Here is a 20,661-nt window from a genome sequence, read left to right on the forward strand (position 1 = left end):
CTTTACATCTCTGCAGTTCTTAGCCAAAGAAAGCTCACATTTCCCACAAATAGGATCAGATAGAAAGCGGGCAGGGAGGAGGAATTACTAGACTAAAAAGATCTTTTGAACATTTTCCATCCAGAAAAAGAATAAAAAGTAGCTTTCTTGATGTCTCCTCTAGCTTCAACTCAGAGCAAAAATCCAACTTTTCCAGCTACATTGGTCGCATCTCAATCAGAAACAAAGGAGGAAAGAGAGGAGAAATGAGATGAGGGTGAAACATGAAACATTATTTATGTACCAAATCAATGCACAATGCTGACAGGACTCTGCTGTAGCAGAAACTGACAACCCAGCTGAGTCTCAGGAGTGCTGGCAGATGGAGGATGTTACTATTTATACATCCAAACAACTAGTCTATGGAGCGATAAAGTCGCCCCTCTTTCCCTGTCTCTCTCTGCTGGAAGGATGAGACTCCTGTAGAGAGACTACCTGAAATGCTGTTTGGTGGCAACTGTTCAAGAGATTCGTTATAATTTGGATCTAAACTTCCTGGTTCTTCCCCTATAATTAGGAGGCCATTTCCTTTTGAGTACAAATAAGCATTCTGGGCTCCATCCTGCAGTCCAAAGCAAGGAGTGTAGGATTAAGCTTCCTACTTAGCTAACACCCTAAAACTACTATTATCCACCTAACGGACAAAGCAAACTGGGGGCAAAAATCAAGGACTTCATTCTCTGTTGCCAGGTCCCTTGTGCAGTCACCTGCCATTGTACAAAAATGGATGGAGAATGCCACCCTTCTGATCAGGTAATATGTTACATCCACTTTGCACAGGGCTACACGAGGCAGAGAGAATCAGCCCCCAAAAGCCCTGAATACCCAGCAAACAAAAAATACTTTGCCAGTTGGTCTAAGTCCCAAATCAACTTGCCTGTGGAATTGTCTATAGCTGTGAAATGCCACCCTATATCCGGGTAAGTCAGGGTTTTCCCCCCTCATTACCTCCATCAGTTGTCTGGTTTTAAAATAAAGGCACACATTATCAGCACTTATTGCTGTACTGAGGACGACAAATTTGAGTACATGTGCCAGGTGCAAGTACACAGGTCCCAGTCATACCTGCTTTTTCCCTGCATCAAGCTTTGAAAACTTTGGCCAGATTCTGCCCTTTACACTGCTCTGATGGGCCGTGAAGGGCTTAAATGCCTGCAAGAAAATACTTCTGGTATGGGCTGGGAAGGGGGAGTCTCAGGCCAGCAGAGTCATCGAATCAGAGTTGGAAGGGACCTCAGGAGGTATCTAGTCCAACCCCCTGCTCAAAGCAGGACCAACCTCAGCTAAATAATCCTAGTGAGGGTTTTGTCAAGCCGCAGCTTAAAAACCTCTAAAGATGGATTTCACCACCTCCCTAGGTAACCCATTCCAGTGCTTCACCACCCTCCTAGTGAAAAACTTTTTCCTAATGTCCAACCTAGACCTCCCCAACTGAAACTTGAGACCGTTGCTCCTTGTTCTGTCATCTGCCACCATTGAGAACAGCCTAGCTCCATCCTCCCTGGAACCCCCTTTCAGGTAGTTAAAGGCTGCTATCAAATCCCCCCCTCATTCTTCTCTTCTGTAGACTGAACAAGCCCAGTTCCTTCAGCTTCTCATATGTCTTGTGCTCCAGCCCCCTAATCATTTTTGTTGCCCTCCGCTGGACTCGCTAACCTCTCCACATCCTTTTTGTACTGGGGGGCCCAAAACTGGACACAATACTCCAAATGCGGCCTCACCAATGCCAAATAGAGGGGAATAATCACTTCCCTCCATCTGCTGGCAATGCTCCTACTAATGCAGCCCAATATGCTATTAGCAGTGTGCCCTGGTTGCCAAGAAGGCTGACTCATATCCAGCTTCTTATCCACTGTAACCCCCAGGTCCTTTTCTGCAGAACTGCTGCCTAGCTCATTGGTCCCCAGTCTGTAGCTGTGCATGGGATTCTTCCGTCCAAAGTGCAGGACTCTGCACTTGTCCTTGTTGAACCTCCTCAGATTTCTTTTGGCCTAATCCTCCAGTTTGTTTAGGTCACTCTGTATCCTATCCCTACCTTCCAGGGTATCTGCAAACTTGCTGAGGGTGCAATCTACCCCATCCTCCAGATCATTGATGAAGATGTTGAACAAAACCGGACCCAGGACCAACCACTGGGGCATTCCACTTGTGACCAGCTGCCAGCTAGACATGGAGCCATTGATCTTAATGACTACACCAGCTCCCCTCTGTGCCCCTATCCTATGGGACATGCCAGGGTGGGAGAGGACACGGCCGGAGTACATTGTGCTTCAGCTATTCTGTGCCAGCATCATACCCCCATAAAGTGCCATTACAATCCAGCACAATTTAGAGCAGCCTTTAGGCTGCTCTTAATTCTACCAGCAGCTAAGTAGATCGCCAATGCAGAATGGGAGGGGAGCACAAGGTTGGCTTTAATGTCATCCTTGACCCACCCCCATGCCGTGTCCCTGCACTAAAGCACAAGAATGCAGGAATACAGAATCTGGGTTTAAATTTTGTTAGCACACATGTACCAGGAGCACAGCTGCAAGGAACACATTCCATAAATCAAGACAGACAACCTAAGGCCTGGTCTACCCCCAGCTTTGAATCAGTATACTAGCCGTGTCAGTTGGGGGGGAGAGTTTTTAAACAATGTAGTCAACCCCTAATGCAGATGCAGTCAGGCTGGGTTAAGAGGGGCTTCCAGCAGAACACCTTCCCATTAGCCTGTTCAAATGCATAGAAGCTGGGGTAACATCCTCAGCTGGTGCAAACTAGCATAGCTCCGTTGAGGTCAGTCAATGGAGCTACCCAATTTACACTAGTTGGGAATCTGGCCCAAAATCTTTTTGGAAAAATCCTCCTTTAAAAAAAATGTTTCTCTGACCTTGATCTCTTCCCCTGACACATCAGTGGCATTTTCTTTATTTTCGAGAGTTCTTATCTCATCCCAGTGTATCCTATCCATATGGTAGTATCATCATATCGGCTGTGTGTTGCTTTCTGAGATTGGCTAAGCCATTGTTACATCCCAACCCGGACAACTTACCATGGAGAATGACAAGGCCTTGAAACATTGTTGCCAATAAAGTGCACACAAAACCTCGGTTTTTAAGAGGAATACAAGCAAATTTACAGTGCCTGTTTAGAATGTTACGTGTCCTCAGCTCAATCGCTAACAGAGGGAAGACACCCGACCCAAGGAACAGGAAGAAGTGCCAATGCTGACAAAAAGGGCAAGGCCTGTGGATGGCAAAAATGCAGATGATCAAAATAGCGATAGAACAATTCTTGGCACGGAGTTGCCGCTCATGGAGCAAGCTTTCCCTGTTACTAGGACAGTAGGGGAAAGTCTTAAACTTCTGACCTCTCCATTACATCAATCACCGATGGAAGATAAAGAAATGTTTACCTGTTTTTTTTCCCCACTCTGGCATTTTCAGTTTGGCCTTCTCTCTATACTTGAGTCCCGCCCATGAAGGATTGTGATGATCAGCACCACTCGGTTTTAATTCTGCCATGAATGTCACTCATTTACTCCAGGGCACTGGTCACACAAAGGCTAAACACTGGTACCTACAACTATAGGAAGCCTTGGCTTATAGGTGCATTTAAGAGAGAACAGAAGTGCATGTGTGATCCATCTAAGAGAAGCAGCAGAAAACCAGATGTGCATTGCCAATATGTGCTTCTAGAAAAAAAAAAAACCAAAACAACCCCCTCTCCCCCATGTGTAGCACATGGGCATGAAGACACTGTTCTCAGAGGATATACTACCCCTAGCCTCACCAGAACTCAGTTCCCAATTTGGGAATAAAGCAGCATATTCTGCCTTGGGGTAGAGGAAGTAGCAATTGTATGCCCACAAGAAGTTAGGGGGCGAAATCCTGGAACCCGGGAAATCTGACAAATTGCCATTGTCCTCAATGGGCCAGGATTTCACCCTTAGTGTGCACCAAGTTTACTGGCCTTCTCATGTCTTACATCATACCTCTATCTTCTTTTATGTTAGACTGTGACAACCACTACCCCATGCCTTCAATCAGCAACCGTAAACCCTTTGGAGATTCCTATCATCAAGCTGGTATAAGAATTAAGCTTTTTAATAGGTCTTCTCATTTTCCTCTGGACTCTTAATATTCCTTCCAGTGTAACACCCTTAATACTTCGTCACCCACACTTTGCCAAAACCCACAAATGACAACTCCGCTGTCTCTCTGGTAAAACAGCCAAGTGCATATCTCCCGAAGGGGGCAGATAAAGTAAAATTCTATTCTCATTGCACCAAGATAAAACTGGAGTAACTATTGGTGTCAGTGGCGTTACCCTGGATTTACCCCAATATAACTAGAATTTAGCCCTAAATCTATTTAAGAACCTTGCTATCAACATCTCTGGTGTGTCTAGGAATTCTACACTTTCCTGCTTTTGTTTTAAGGTTTTAAAAATAGATCTGTGTATCTCTGCATGTGTGCAAAATTAATTCATACAGACCTCCTTTCCATTCACTTGAAAGCGCTTCTCCAGCATGATAATTAGAAAACAGCTGTGAAGGATTTGTGGCGGTGACAGACAGATGTGGGTGATGAATTTTGGTTCAACTCTCTAGTTTTGGGCTTAACTGGGTGTCTTTCTATTTATCATGCTTAAACCCTCCCCTGCAGCAATGCATTGCCTGCCTCTTTTGGCATGCTCATGCCAACACACTTATAAAAGAACAGCAAGCAGAGAGATGGGAATTATGGCAGAAGTAACAGCACCCCTATAGTTAAGGTGTGCAAAAGCTCTTCCATTCTATAGCCTTGTTTTAAGTCACTCACAGCTTTCCATTTTCAGGTTGCAAAACCTTCCTTTTTGGAAAAAAATCCTTTCCACCATAAGAATGACACTCACAGCCCCTTCCACCCAATAAATATCTTTAAAAAAATTAAAATGGAAATGAATAAAAACTAAATACAACAGCAAAAATCCTATGCAAATAGAAATTTTTCTCCCAAATAGAGACAATGACAGAAGCCATGAAATCTGCTGGGGGCTTGATAGTTATCCCTAGCTCTTATGTGGCATTTTTCATCAGTAAATACAAAAAGGTGGTCAATATCATTATGCCCATTTTACAGATGGGAAAAACTTAGGCAAAATAAGCAGTCAGAGGATAAGAGGGAAGGTCCTTTCATGGATTGGTAACTGGTTAAGAAATCAGGAAACAAAGGGTAGGAATAAATGGCCAGTTTTCACAGTGGAGAAGTAATTAGCAGGGTTCTCTCAATATCTGTACCTGGACCTGTGCTGTTCAATATATTCATCAATGAGCTGGAGAAAGGGATAAACAGTGAGGTGGCACAGTTTATAGACAATACAAAGTTACTCAAGATAGTTAAGTCCAAAGCAGCCAGCAAAGAGTTACAAAGGGATCTCTCAAGTCTGGGTGACTGGCCAAGAAAATGAAATTCAGATTAAATTCAGTGTTAAATGCAAAATAATGCACATTGGAAAACAAATCCAACTATACATACAAGATGATGGGGTCTAAGTTAGCTGTTACCACTCAAGAAAGATCTTGGAATCATTGTGGATAGTTCTCTGAAAACATCCACGCAATGTGCAGCGGTCAAAAAACTAACCGAATGTTAGAACCATTAGGAAAGGGATAGATAGTACGACAGAAAATATTATATTGCCTCTATGAATCCATGGTACGCCCACATCTTGAATACTGCATGCAGATCTGGTCGCCCCATCTCAAAAAAGTTATTGGAATTGGAAAAGGTACAGAAAAGGGCAACAAAAATTACGTGTATGGAAAATCTTTCATATGACAAGAGATTAATAAGGCTGGGACTTTTCAGCTTGGGAAAGAGATGACTAAGGGGGATATGATAGAAGTCTATAAAATCATGACTGGTGTGGAGAGAGAAAATAAGGAAGTGTTATTTACTCCTTCTCATAACACAAAAAATAGGGGTCACCAAATGAAAGTAATAGGCAGCAGGTTTAAAAAACCACAAAAGGAAGTATTTGCACAATGCACAGTCAACCTGTGGAACCCTTTGCCAGAGGATGTTGTGAAGACCAAGACTATAACTAGGTAAGTTCATGGAGGATAGGTCCATCAATGGCTATTAGCTGGATGGCAGGAATGGCTGTTTGCCAGAAGCTGGGAATGGGCGATGGGATGGATCACTTGATGACCTGTTCTGTTCAGTCCCTCTGAAGCACATGTCCAAAGACATGATACTGGGCTAAATGGACCTTTGGTCTGACCCATTATGGCCATGCTGCAGACACAATGAGCTCCTGTTTCACATCACTAAAGGAGCAGGTCTGCCAACCAAATGCCAGCAACAGCAGCACACGGGAATGCATTGTCAAGATCTTCCAGCACTCACATGATTAATAATCTAACACAAAGCAGAACACACTTTTCCCCTCCCTAGAGGGGGGAAGTGGTATCACAAAAACATTTAAGCTAACTTATTAACTTTTACTCAGACCCACCCAGCCCTGAGTCCCTCCTTCCTCTCTCCTTTTTCTCAGAAAGGGACTCTTGAACTTTTAACTGTGCTTTGAGCACCCACATGGGGCTCAGCAAATTCATCAGCCCTGGTTTGCTTAGGGTGTGCAGAGGTGAGATGCATGACTGTTGATCTTGCCAGCGGGTATGTGTTTTACTGGAGAGTGGGCAGTTTTCAGTAACACCAGGGACAACCCTGCCAGATATTCCTGATGCTGCGTAGCCCAAACCCTTTCCACAGGGAGTAAATCCCCTCTCGACTTCACTTAAAGTTTTAGAGGCATAAGCCACAGGCCAGATCCCTGCTCCTGCCTTCCTTTCCCCCCCCCCCCCTCCCTCCCTTCCTGTAATTGCCAGCTGTAGCATAAACACCGCTTCACCCTGTTCCCTCCTTCAACAACTCATGCAGCGGGGCTGCCTGCTCTGAAGATTCCTCTATAAAATCTCAACCCCACTCTGTTGGTCAGGGAATCGCCCCTTGTGTCCTAAAATCACTCCAAAATAATTGACTTTTTGGCAGCACAAGTGGCCTTTCTTTGGGCTCACCTTCAACCCAGCTTCCTGTAACGCTCTGTCCATACCTCCAGATTCTCTTCCCTGGTCTGAGTGGAAGCCAGGAGGTCACCCACATAAGCAATCACACCGTCTTTCAGACATCCCATCCCACATCTTGACTACACGGACATGACAGTTAGGGGCACTGTTCCATCCCATGCTTCCCTTGAAAGGAAGAAGAGGATTTGTAATAACTGTCTGGATGTAAAGGGATAGGAAAGAAAGCATTGGCCATATTCAAAACTGAAAACCACTGTAAGAGGGGCCCAGTGGAGACCATCACCGCCCAATACTTCACCACCATCAGTGGGGGGGGGGGGGTCACCCAATTAAGGGGGCAAAAATCCACCACAAGCCTCCTTAGCTCAAAAGCCAATCAGTTGTTTCCTTGAAACTTGTTTTGGCCTCCTTTGGATATCGATACTGTTTACGGGGCGGAGGATTGGGGCCTGTGACTAGGATTTCTGCATCAATTTTATCACATTGTAATTTATTTTTAGCCCACACCTTCCGGTGTCTCTGCAATTGCTCGGATTTCTGGAGTCCAAGCAGGCTATTCCAGTTCTTCAGATGCATTAAGGGCTGCTATTCGATAGCTTGCTGAAATCTCTACAGGCTCCAGGGTGTGTCAGGAGGCATTTCCCATAGGAACCTGTTCGCAAAAATCAACCATCTTAATTCTCTCAAGACATCAATTCCCAGGACTCCTTCTCCTTTCAAATCCATTGAACCAAATTGCCCTTTATGTCTCCTCTTTCCTATCTGACAGAGGATGTTTCTGGAACTACAGTTACAGTGCTCATTGATTCTTTTCTGCCTAACACAGTATCCCCCTTTTATTAAACAATACACAACTATGTTACCAACACCACAAAACAGTCTTTGTCGCAACAGTAGATCCAGGGTGCTGTTCTTCAGCTGGCACCAGCTTTTAGTCTTCCAGAACTCTAGGAAAAGAAGATTTTTCTACCCCCTTTTGGGGAGAAGGGCTGCAGATTATTGCTTAAATGCCCCTTCCTTTTTCAAATCTCCTCGCTGATCGCAGGTACAGAGGAATTACCCCCCTATTTTCCTTTGTTTTTGGTCTATAGGCAGGCCAGGTTTGAAATGTTTTCTATCTTTTAAGGGTTAACCAGTCCCTCAGTATCAGGACTAACTTGTTTCCCCACCTTCCTTTCCTAGAGGGGGGAACTCAACCTTTTAGTTTCAAATAGTTTGTTTGCGGACCATAGACTTTGGTCAAAAGGGACCTTCATGATCTAGTCTGACCTCCTGCACAACACAGGTCACAGAACCTCACCCACCCACTCCTGTAATAGGCCCCTAACCTAAGACATAGTTACTGAAGTCCTCAAATAATGGTTTAAGCACTTGAAGGTGCAGAGAATTCACAAGCAAGTGACCCCTTGCCTCATGCTGCAGAGGTAGGCGAAAAAACCCCAGGGTCTCTGCCAATTTGCCCGGGGGGGGGGAAGATTCCTTCCCAACCCCAAACCTGGCAATCAGCTAAACCCTGAGCATGTGGGCAAGACTCACTAGCCAGACACCCAGAAGGAGTTCTCTGTAATACCTCAGAACCCCCCCATCTAACATCCCATCCCAGGCCATTGGACGTATTTACCGCTAGTCGTCAGTTAATTGCCAAATTGGGCTGTCCCATCATACCATCCCCTCCATAAACTTATCAAGCTCAGTCTTGAAGCCAGCTAGATGGCTGCAGCTCCTGTGTGCTACTTTGTCACCAAAAAAAGGATCCAGAATCTCTCCCCATTCTCCTGGATCTGGCTGCCTGTGCCACAGCCATAACTTTGGTCTTTAAGAGATATTGACCTTGATCAAGCATGGAAGCACCCAAAGGGTTAAATGCTAACAAAACCAATTCATCTTAAATCTACAGAACAATGTTAGTTTAGTCTTAACCTACATAAATCTCACAATCTTTTTTCTTAACATCCCTGGCACTGCTCTAGTTATTTTTCCACACAGCTGTACACAAATTACATTCCCTTTTATACATTTGGAGGCAGTTACGTTCCAGTGGAAACCCCCTTATGTTCCTTTTGTGATTTTAACCAAAGCATCCATATTCAAATTATTTCAGTCAGATTGTCTATCTGCAGCAGTTCTTTGCAATGGATTATTTACAGACCATTCCTTTGGGGAAAGGGCCCCTTTTCCTTCAGAATAATTGCAAAGAAACCAAGAATTCTCTTCTTGTAACACTTTTCACAGCTTTCAACTGTGTAATTCCCTCCAGCCTCTGTAGTATTAACTTCTCTCTCTTTCCTTCAATTACTTGCTTACCTCCCAAAATGACATCTCCATCAGCTGAAATATCACCATTCCGTGTATTGTCCCAGCCATCAGAAACCCCGGTGCCTGCACTTACTCCACCCCTTGCTCCTGCCACAATGCCCCTCTGGGCTCCCAGCATGCTTTTTTAAACTCATCGGTTGCCTCCAGTCTGCTTGTGTGGGCCTGATCCTGCTGCTTCCCTCCCAAACTGTTCCTTTCTATGGACACAGGCCTTATCCCACTACCCATTTAGTAAGGCAGGTGAGCTCCTCAACTAGCCCCCACTCCTCCTGGTCCTTTTTCTTCATTCCCTTTCTCTCAGGTTGCTCCAGGGTTGTCATTCAGCCAAGTAGGTGGTGATCCTTTCTGAAAGGAGGCACAGGTATTCTGCTATTCTTTACTCTATTAGGCTCCATCAATTGGGTCCAAACAACTTTAGGTTGCCTGTATTCTCAACCAACAATTTAGGACTCCCACCCCGCCCCCCTTTTGGTACGCAGGAAGTAAGGGATCCAACTTTACCCCTCCATGGTCTCCGGAGGGGCACCCATTCCCAATGGACTCAGGGTACAATGGTTCTGCAGCACCTTTTCCCAGGGAAAGAGCCTTATGCAGAAATATCCTTGGTTTGCTACTTTACTTTTCTCAAAACTGCTTTCCAGGCAATTGCAAGGTATCGGTAGCAAGGTTTTTTTTGTTTTGTTTTTTTAAAAAGTCAAGCTGTTTCCCAACATCCTTTCCAATTGTTCTCCCTTTCCAGGTGTTCCCTTTCCTTTGGACACAGCTCCTCATTCGAGCAGGCGTTCAGCCTGAGTTCTAGGTCTCAGTAACGGAATTATCCGTAAACAAACTCATGAACTGCAACACAGGCACTTGTAGGGAGCGACCCCACCCCGCAGTTTTTCACCTTCTATTGCAATAGACAAACTACAGACTGTTTGTACCATCCGTCTCCTTCCTCTCCACCGTTCTCACTGGGGCCTTCAATTCCGTTACCCGGGACTCTTTCAACCCAAAGCTCTTGGTAACTTTACTCTGTGTGGTGGTCTCATGAAATAAATCAGTGGAGACACGGCTGTTCGACCGATAGATGGGCTGGCACAGACAGTACAACACAAGAGTGCTCTCACTTAAAGCGATTCTTTACTTAGTCAAGCACTTACACACATCGACAACAGGTTAGTAAAACACCCCCAACCCTCAATAATTACCAAAGTTTGGGATGGCTTTCGAGTGAGACAGCAGCAGCCTTCTCACTGGCCAGTCTTTCAGATGCTGGTGGGGACCACAACCTGCATCCAGGAAGAAATCCCCCAAGAATCCAAACCTCTTCTTGCCTATTTAGTCTCATTAGTAGACAACAACACACAAAAAAACCATGTTGGGCAGTTTCAAAAGATTCTCTCAGTGTACTAATTAGCTAGTTGTGTTCCTGCAGAATCTGCACATCTTGAGGCCCTGACAAACCTCTCCGAGGGTATGCACAGATAAGCTTCAGGTCACAGATCCCAGCATGTCCACCAGAGACTTCATGGGAAGGAGAGGGTGTGCGGAGTCAGATAGAGGTTAAACAAAAGGCTCTCCTGCCCTCCTGGCTTAGTCATGCTAAGGCTGCACAGGCCTGTTAAAAAAAGGCCTACCAATTTTGACTGCTGTTAGTGCGAGCACATCACCAGCCACCGGCAGTACCACGAGGAGAGGGCCGGAGCATCTCCACAGGACTCTTCTTCCGGACCTACGGACTCAACCCACCACCACCACGACGGACGCGGCGGGGAACACACCACTTTGTATGGACTTACTTACTCTTTGTTAAACACCCCCAACGTAACCCACATACGTAGTAACGTTCCCCCATTCCCATATATCCCCTTGTATCTCCTAGCGCCCACACCATCACCCCCCATCCAGGATTCCACAGCTTATCCCTTTGTTGTTCTCCCCTGACTTCCAATCACGCCCCGTGTCCTCCCATAACCTGCACATTATCCCTGGATGTTTTATAACTTTGCCCCTTTAACTTTATGGGTTACCTGTTTGTTATTTTTTGAAACATTTACTTTAATAAAAAACTTTAAATTTGATGGTCATACTTGTTACTATCAGTCACTGTCCCTGGCCCTTCTACTGGTCCATCAAAATCTCCCCGTACACCCTGAGTGACATAAGTTATACCAGTGCCACATGGCAGTGTGTATAAGCCCTTCATTGCCAGAGACGGGGATTCTCTTTTCAGTTTCAAGCTGTTCCCAGTGGCTTGGATGGCTCCTCATTGTTTTTCTCTGGGCTGAAAAACAGCTAGGTTCTTGAAGCCAGTCTCATCCGGTTGGGGAGATTGCTTCCCCCACCCTAACAGCCCATCCCTGTCTGTTGTGAGGTGATGCTGAAGTTGCACCACAGTTACACACACACCCTCCCTTCATAACCATAACATCTATACATCTCAAAATGATGACTGAATTCAGTGCATTACAAGCTTTCACAAGAGCTTACTCAATAGAGTCATACAGTAAGATAACGGTATGCATTCAGTTGGTTTAACTGCTTATTTTTAGAGAGGGGGGGGTCAAACATTCTGTTTTCCCCTTGGTATCTGGGCCCTGAATGTCACAGCATCCCATTTTTATTTCCTGATAAAGAATAACTCCATAGGCTGGGACCTTCCATAAAGCTAACAAAAGCAATCTATAGCCCACTTAAAACACCTGAAAGGGTGTTGAGTCTTTAGTAGGTTTTTTTTTTTTTTAAACTTTATTTTTATAGCACGTAGACCAGTCAGAAATCTTTCCACCTTTACTTGGGACCCAAGAAGGTATAGCACCAGCAAGGAACCAAGATTCCAGCATAATTAAAATGCGCATGTATTGCTAGCACCATCTGACCTGACAGCTTATCCTAGTACAACCCACCGCCTGCTCTAACAAAAGCAGAACAATTCATTCTAAATACCAGCACAATCTTTATTTTAGTGCCAACAAAGGCTTAATCTGAAATGCAATCAGTGGAAGAACCGCTTCCACTCTAACTCAAACGTGAAAGTTTGAGGGAAAGAAAGTTCAGCTAGATATACAGAGAATCCAAACAATACAAGAACCCATGGCAGGAACTGTTCAATTAAAGAAAAGAGGTGGTGTGAAACTCAACAGTTTTCAGTTCTCAGAGGGCTAGATGACATGCCTTGTTGAGAGCTTTGATAAATTTACCCTTAACAAATCTATCTAATTTGTGAAGTGCTCAGCTATTGTGGTGAGGAGTGTATCTACAGTGCATAGATAGAGATTAGCTACAAAACCCACCCCTGGTCCCTTTTATATTGTTTCTGTCTTCAACACTAGACCAAGCTAAAAATGATTCCTAGCAGGTGTGGGAAGAGGACCTGAACACTTCCATCACAGCCCCAGTAAGTGGATGAAAAGCTTACACATCTCACCCATGTGTACATCTTAGCTTTAACCCCAGAGCTGAGCAGCCATAAATGGAAATCTCTTGCCAACCCTGACACACGCAATTCTCAGCCGGCCACCTGTTACTTAGCTTTGCATTCAAGTCTAGCATGTTATTAACAACGTGCTTGGTGCCCACAATCTTTTGACTTCATAGTAGAGGGCTTTGGGGACAGAACACCACAAAGTGGTTTATTTGCAACGCTGCACATACTGTTGCAAAGAGAATTACTTCCTGATGCACTTCTGAGGAGCTCCTGACGTGAGCAAATGCCCTTGCTAGAATAATCAGAACATGGCCTTGCAGAACCAAACCACATATCTAGGACAGGGAAAACAGCAAGAATTGTGCACCATCTGAGCACTCACAGTGGATGTATGAGCATCAGAATATTAAATGGATGCAAGGAAACGAGATGAATTCTTTGGACCAAAATGTGTCCACAGAGACCAAGTGCTAAGATTTCCCGCCCAGCACAGAACGTTCAGCTTGCCTGCAAACAGCACGAGACGCAGTCCAGAAACACGCCCCACTGCGTCGGGAACCAGGAGGGAAGGGACAGGGGGACTGCAGATGGGAGGCCACCTCCCCAGAGCCCCCTTGTGACCTCAGGGTCACCCTTTAAGGTGTCTCCCAACTCGGTTTACCTCTCTCTCCACACACGCTTTCCAAGTATAAATAGCCCTCATTTATTCCAGGGGAGCCCCATGCATGTAAACCATAACAAACGTCCCACAGCCATAATCCAGAGATCCCCAGCACAGTCCAAACAGCACATTCACCCTGTCAAGTCCCAACAGGCCAGCAACACACCAAGTACAGCTCTGGTGCCACTCGCCTCTCCAGCTTCTCCCCCCTATTTCCTTCTCAGGCCTGGTTCTAGCTCTCACCCGGAGACGTCAGCAGGCTCACCTTTCCATCAGACCCAGCCTTCAGCCCTCCAGCTCAGAGAGCCGGCCGGCCTCTCAGCCTTCAGCCCTCTGCAGCTGCAACTCTTGGGCTGCAAAATGGTTTGGGGGAACCCCCCCCCCCAAAAAAATGCCTGAGTTCTGGACCCTCTCCTTGCCCTCTCTGGACTGGGGGGGGGGGGGGTCTGAACTCTCCCTGCCTTTGGGCTGTCTCATTTATAACTCCTAGGGGCAGACCCACCCTTCTCATTACACCAAATTAGGGTGGTCTGGGACAGGAGCGCCGAGCTGATTTCATTGAAGGGGCTGGGAACCCTGTTGCAGGGACATCACCTCCTTCCTCCGTCCCCCCACTGGTGTTCTCCAGGAAACGGAATACAGCCTGGCCCCGGGGCCGCGTCCCCTCTTCAGCTGACCATCCTTCAACACCATGGGCACCAAGGGAGCCGTAGCAAGAGGAATTTCTGGTGGCACTGCTGTCTTGGAGCCAGGCTGCCAGGGATGTAGGGACACCAGGGTCTCTGGGTCAGTGAGCCCTTCAGTATCTGGGGGTAGAAACCCCCTCTCCTCTGCAGACGATCCTCCCTGGGTTTGCTACAGAAGGTGGTGTTGTGGACCTTTGCATTTAGAAAGGCCCAAGAGGGTGCGTTTCTGTCTAATGTAGCTCTCAGCTGGGATGGGGTGCCTCAACGCACACGGCTTTTGGCTTGCTGTAGACGGTGCACTGTGAGCGAGCATCTGGTACATGGTTCTCCCATGACACGCATCACCCCCCGCCTCGCCTATCGCCTTCGCTGAGCAACGAACGCCTGCCCAGGCCAGTTTTCCTCTTTTGGGCATATCTTCACTCAAGGTTAGGAAACGTCAGTGGGGCTTGTTTGATTGGAAATTCAAACCCATTACTGCAACCACCGTTGTTTAAATGGGCTCTTCCAGCTACCTCTTCGGACCCCCCTCCCCCAGGGGACAAGTTGCAGTGGTCAGGAGCTGCCCAGGGGGCTAGACTGTGTCCCCAGCATGCAGCTAAGAGCAGCCAAGGACCATCTCAGGGAGACAATTCCCTCCCTGTTCCCCCTTTCTCCAGGGGCTGGGACTGGCTGTTGGCCTAGTCCACCACCCCTCCCCCATCACTGGCCGGCGTATCAGAGGGGGCAGAGCCAAGGATCCACCCAGTGCCCCACCGCTCCCTGCCCACCTCTGCAGGCAGGGGAAGCAAGCAAGCAAGCATACAGCTCCCCTTCCTCCTGCACGCCCAGCCCCCGGGCCAGGTTAGCCCCTGTCACTGGGTTACCCTCACCGCTCTTGCAGCTCCTGCTGGTTAGTCTGGGGAATCAGCTCCGCTGGTCCCAGCACCCCCACACGGCTGTGTCCCACCTGCCGTTACATCTCCACCTTAGGACCCGCATCTCTCCAAAGCCTGCAGCATCTGCTTCATGACACAACCCTTCGGTCGTGCCACCATCTGTGCACCCCCCTCCCCCTTCCAGGGGATTCTGCAGTCCCAGTCTAGCCACTTCCTCCAATGGTCACTGCAGTCCACTGTCCGGCCCTTACCCCAGGGCTCTCAGCTGCCACTGCTCTGTCCAAGGTGCTGACCTTCCTCAGTCTGCAGGGCCACCCACCTTCCTCTCCAAGCTCCTGGCAGCAACTGCCCCTTTCCATGCGCTGCTGCCTGCCTATATAGGGCCTCCTTGGCCCTGATTGGCTGCTCCTAGTGCAGCCTCCCTTGGGCTTTATTAACCCTTTCCAGGCTAGTGTGGGGCAGCTGCCCCACCACACACCCCCACACAGGAAACGGGAAGGTCCTACTCTCCCTTCCGCCCCCATTCCAGAATGAGGGATTTGGAAGCAGAGGAATTAATCTGGAATTAAGTCATTTTCATTCCAGAACAGAGTGTCCGTGGGAGTGATTATTCTAGTTCCGCGATAGCTATGCCAGTTGGTTTTCATTTATCTTCTCATTAATGGACACTCCAAATGTGTCGCGGAAACACGGCTCAGAACAAGCGCCAAACTTCCCTGTGCAGAGATGTTATTGTGAAGTGCACCTTCCTCATCCGAGCCATTGCTCCAGGAGGTGACTAGAACTTGCCTCTCTGGTCTGCTAGCTTTGACTTGCTAACTCCTTCTCCTTTTCAGCTTCACTAGTTCCTAGAACTTCCCATTGACTTCATTGGACATTGAAACTGGCCTCACCTATGAAGGAAAGGCTCCCATTAGCCCTTCTTCCACATCAACGAAAGATTAAATCATCCCAACAGGAAGCAACTCAGGAATCTCTCCCCTTGGGCATCCTCAGCACTGAAATCTTGCTCTTCTCAGATTCTCCAGGTTCTCTGTCCTTCTGCCTGTTTCAGGGCAGGGTCTGATTCTAACCTCCCACTTGGGCTGTCAGCCTCCCTGTAGCCAGCATACCACCCGAGCAATCACAAGGCGATCTGGATGAACATCTCATCAAGATCTTAAGCCCCGTACCACCCCTCAGCGATCAATGCAGCACTTCAGAGCCTCATTCTGTGCAGCAGGTTTGAAGGAAAGCCCAAGCATAGTTCTGAACTGACAATTCAATACACAATTAAGTGCTTGTGTGGTACTGGGGCGGAGAGGAGAAAACACCCAGATTTGCCATTTCCGGTTCTGTGTTTTTTCCTGCTCCCAGCCCCCTTCCAAGAACATTCCACAGATGTCACAGGGATGAGGAAGAGCTCCCAAGATTCACCCCTTTCCTTCATTTGCCTGGCTCTCTCCCGCCCACTTTTGTCCCTCTCCTTTCTGGGTCGCGGGGGAAAAAGAAAAACGTGTGCACACTTTGTTCAGCACGAACACGTAAGTTATGCAGCAGATAGAGAGTTCTGTGAAGCACATCCCTGCAGAGCTGAGTCACAGAAGGATACAAGAGGCTCATTGATTAACAGCAGTCGTGCAAAGTCCTGAGGCTTCTCCACCGCTGATGAACCTGACACGGCGCAGGCCGCAAGACAAGTATGTAAATCCAGCAGGTGAGTCATTTTCTCTCTTCATTTAGAGAGAGGCTACAAAGGTAACTAAGCTACAGGAGATGATCGGAGAGCCCCGGGTAAAGTGCCAGATGAGGCAATCAATGAACTTGGCGGTGGCAGGTTACTTCACAGCTTGCAAAAGGTTTTGTTCCCAGACAAAGGAATTAAAGACGTGTAAGTGGATGGTACATTTCCCAACAGCTGCAGGCTCAGATGAGTCCATTAAACTGTAGGGGTCAGGCACCTCGTAGGTGTAAGCGACAACGATTCAGTGCACTGTGTGGGAGAAGGAATCTGCCTTCAGTGGTGCTGAGCCGGTATACACCATGTGAGGCTCTGGCCCTACATTCGTAGCATGCATCTGACGTCTCACTGTGCTAGCAATTGCTAACTGCTCATGATCGAAAGGGCCCTGGGGTAAACGTTTGAATGGGGGGCCTTCTGACTTGGTGCACGAGGTCGCAGAGCCATTCAGGCCAAAAAGTGGTAGGCCCCGTGGCCTCCCTGCCCTCCTTGGCTCCAGATGATTGGGGGAACACTTTGTAACCCTCAGATGCCCACAGAAGAGATTGTCTTACTTTTTGTTCATTATTTGAGCTCCTTTGAGGGATGAAATGCCTTGGGAGGCTCATTCGGCTCAGTTCAACTGCTCAGCCCAAATGAACGGCTGAGAAGATGGACGGAAATGGGGTTTCTATCAGCCAGCTGAGTAGACCACCTCGGATGGTGCTGCAGAAAAGAAACCTCGAGTGTGTCTACACCGCAAATTGAGGTGTGAGCATAGCAAGGGTAGGCATCCCTGCGCTAAAGGATTCCTTTGATGGTGTGCGGTGAACATAGACACAGAACCCTGCTAGCAGGGTTACAAACAGCAGTGTCGACGGTGAAGCACAGATTAAGCCAATAGAGTAAAGGCACGCCTGCAGGGTGTGGGCATGTACCTGGAGTATACACCTTACCTGGTCTCTACCAGCCCAAGCCACGCCTCATGTCTACACTGCTATTTTTAGTAGTGTCTTGTCCTGCTGCCCCCCCAACGCAGGAGTCCTCTCGGCCTCTGGGAAATACTCTGCCAGAGCCTTTCACTGACACGTGTAGCTACACACCACCAGTCCCGCCGACGGTTTACAGACAGTCAGTAAAAAAGTGTACAATTACAACTGTCGGTAAATCCGAAAATAAATGAAAATGTCCATAAAATTGGGTAGAAATAAAACCCTGTGTTTTGACATTGATTGTCGTCGTTCAGAATCACTTCTTGTATCATAAAACTACACTGATCGTGACTATCAATTTCCTGCCCAAAGAACCCGACTGCTCAGTGAACTGCAGCTAAAACAATTGCAGAATTCCACAGTCCTGTGTGCAGAATAGCGTGAGCGAGAGCACACCTTTGTGACGTTGTTGTATTGTTCATGGTATTTGTAGTGATGTCAGTAAAAAGTTTACCGTGTCAGTTTAAAAAAAAAAAAAAAAAAAAACAACTTCAGATCTTCATGTCAGTAAAAACTAAAATGCAAGGTTGGCAACCCTGGGGAGAAGGGAACAATTGCCCAGGGGCCCAGCAATTTTAAGGGGGCCCAGTGATTTTAAAAGGGGCCCGGGCCATGGGCGGCAGGGTGAAAGTTGCTTGCTGCGTCCCTCCCCCCCCCCCCCGCTCAGCCCCCCCAAGCTGATTTAGACTCTGGAGAAACTCTACAATCCACTGTTCTAGAAGCTCACACCCTAGGGAAAATTTGAGGTTAGCCTCTGATGAAATGAAGAGACAGGATGCTGTGAGGTCACATGGGGAACCTTAGGAGGGGAACTGGTCTGGTTCAACAATCCGAGGAGAAAGAAGGGCAGGATCCCTTAACTCCAAACAGTGCTGCCCCAAATAAAGAAAGTGGGGCATAGGACACAGCTGGGTCCCAAGACTAAACTCAAAGTTATCCATTAGGAAAGGTGAAGAGGTATCCAGGAGATGCGGCTTCAGCATGACTCCCCCCAGCAACTGAGAATACAGCTGAGGCTGGGAAGGTTGTGACAGGCGACCTCTCCATGATAACAGAACGGACAGGATCTGTCTCCACCAGCCGCTTTCACAGAAACAATAGCAATTGCTTAGGAGCCCATTGAAAGAGGCACTTGCCAGGTGGTTGAAAGGGAAGTCGGGCAGGAAGGGACTACTCCAAGGAGGATCTGGATGGAGTACCATCAGTCTGAGTTGGTGGCGTGGAAATATCGTGACAGGAAAATGCTGTGTAAATAGGTAAATAGTCATGCTGGTATCATTTGAAACTGGATACATTATTTCTGTGCTTTGTCTGGGATGGGTCATTTGGGACGCCACCATTCTGGATGCCATCTAGATGGTGGGCGGGGTTGAGACAAGGGTGCTGTTATGCGGGGAGAAACGTATTTGAAGTTGGTGGGAGGAAGGACCACTTTCCATTCCGGCCAAAGGACAGAACAAGTAAAACACTGCTTTGTGTAAGGATGGATGAAACAATAGGAACCATCATTCAAACCACAGATCACAGGGAAGGGAATCTGAGCTATGTGGGCAAAGGGGGTTCATTCAGGCCTGAATGTAAATCCAGGGGGAGGGGGTTGATTTTGGTTGTAACTGTGAGAGAGAGAGAGAGAGAAAGGCAGGCAAAAAACACCACAGAAGTAGTAAAAAAACCCTCCAGGCACAGCTAGAGAAGCCCTGAGAAAGCTCCTAGAGAGCTTTTTGGGTAGCGCGCTATCTGAAAGAGGCTTGGAACCAGAGACAGCTTCTTTGATTCCTGTGTTCAAGGAACCAGGACTTTGTACATTCTTTGTAGGCAAACAATTGCCTCCAAAAAATATCGGATTCCATCACCAACTTCTCTTCCTAAACAAACAACTCGCAGGACCCGGAAAACTGACTAACAGCTCACGCCAAAAAGGGATAACAATATGCTACAGCCTGCGTATTTCTGTTCACCCCAGAGCTTCTGGCTGATATTTTCATGTGCTGCACAGATCTGTTTGGAAGATCTTGCTCTGCTTTAAAAGTGCAACAGACTGTTTTCATTCTTTGCCAATGTAGTATGTGGGATAACTAGCTGGAAAGGTCTTGGTTTACTATTGCAATAAACTGACAGATTGGAAGTGTAAACCTGGCCTTTTCCAAAAGCTGTTAGGAGACTTGATGTTCACATCACATGGAACATGGGAACATTTAAGTATAGCACCGTAGCTGTTTTGTGACCTGTCCTCTTTCATGCCATTGCATTGTTGGACACAGATTTTGTCCTCACAGATGGCAAGTCCAGCTTATTGAAAATGGATCTGAACGAAACAAGCCTCTGTGTTAAAGTCTGCTGGGTCACAGGATCATTGCCTGCTATTCAGACTGAAGTTCGGCTCCCGCAGGAACCACTTTAAGAAGCCATACCAGAGCCTGCAAGTGGCAATTTTAGATTAAACAGCTTAAATAGTTGCCATAAATCAGATTGCCAGGGGACACGGCAGAAAACTGGCTCCTGCTGGACAAGTATGGACTTTCCTAGGAGGGTTTGGTGGTGGTGAGGCGTTTTTTAAAAAGTGAGATTCTCTCTAAATGATAGTAAGCTATTTTCTCCATTAAACCATTGTTTAATATTGATGGAGAGGAGTAGCGGGTGGCTTTTTGTTACTATTGAATGCAGGGTAATTGTCCTTAGAATGGTTTGTGCCTGTCTGACTACCACTAACTTTTCATAAGGTGCTATTTAAAAGCAAATCGTTGGATATTCCTTTGCTGACAGCAGTAATCTGGCATTTTGAGGAAATGGCTGCCGCCCAAGAAAATAGCAAAATAATGACCGGAAACACACCCGGCTCTAAATACAATGAAGCCCAAGAAGATAAAGTCAAGATGAAGCCTGCTCTCATGCTGGGTGTACAGACTAGGTTCATTGAAATGATGTAT

This window comes from Emydura macquarii, unplaced genomic scaffold (genome assembly GCF_026122565.2).
Source record: "Emydura macquarii macquarii isolate MOO-44397 ecotype Brisbane River unplaced genomic scaffold, CSIRO-AGI_Emac_v2 contig_1551, whole genome shotgun sequence".
NCBI lineage: Eukaryota > Metazoa > Chordata > Testudines > Chelidae > Emydura > Emydura macquarii.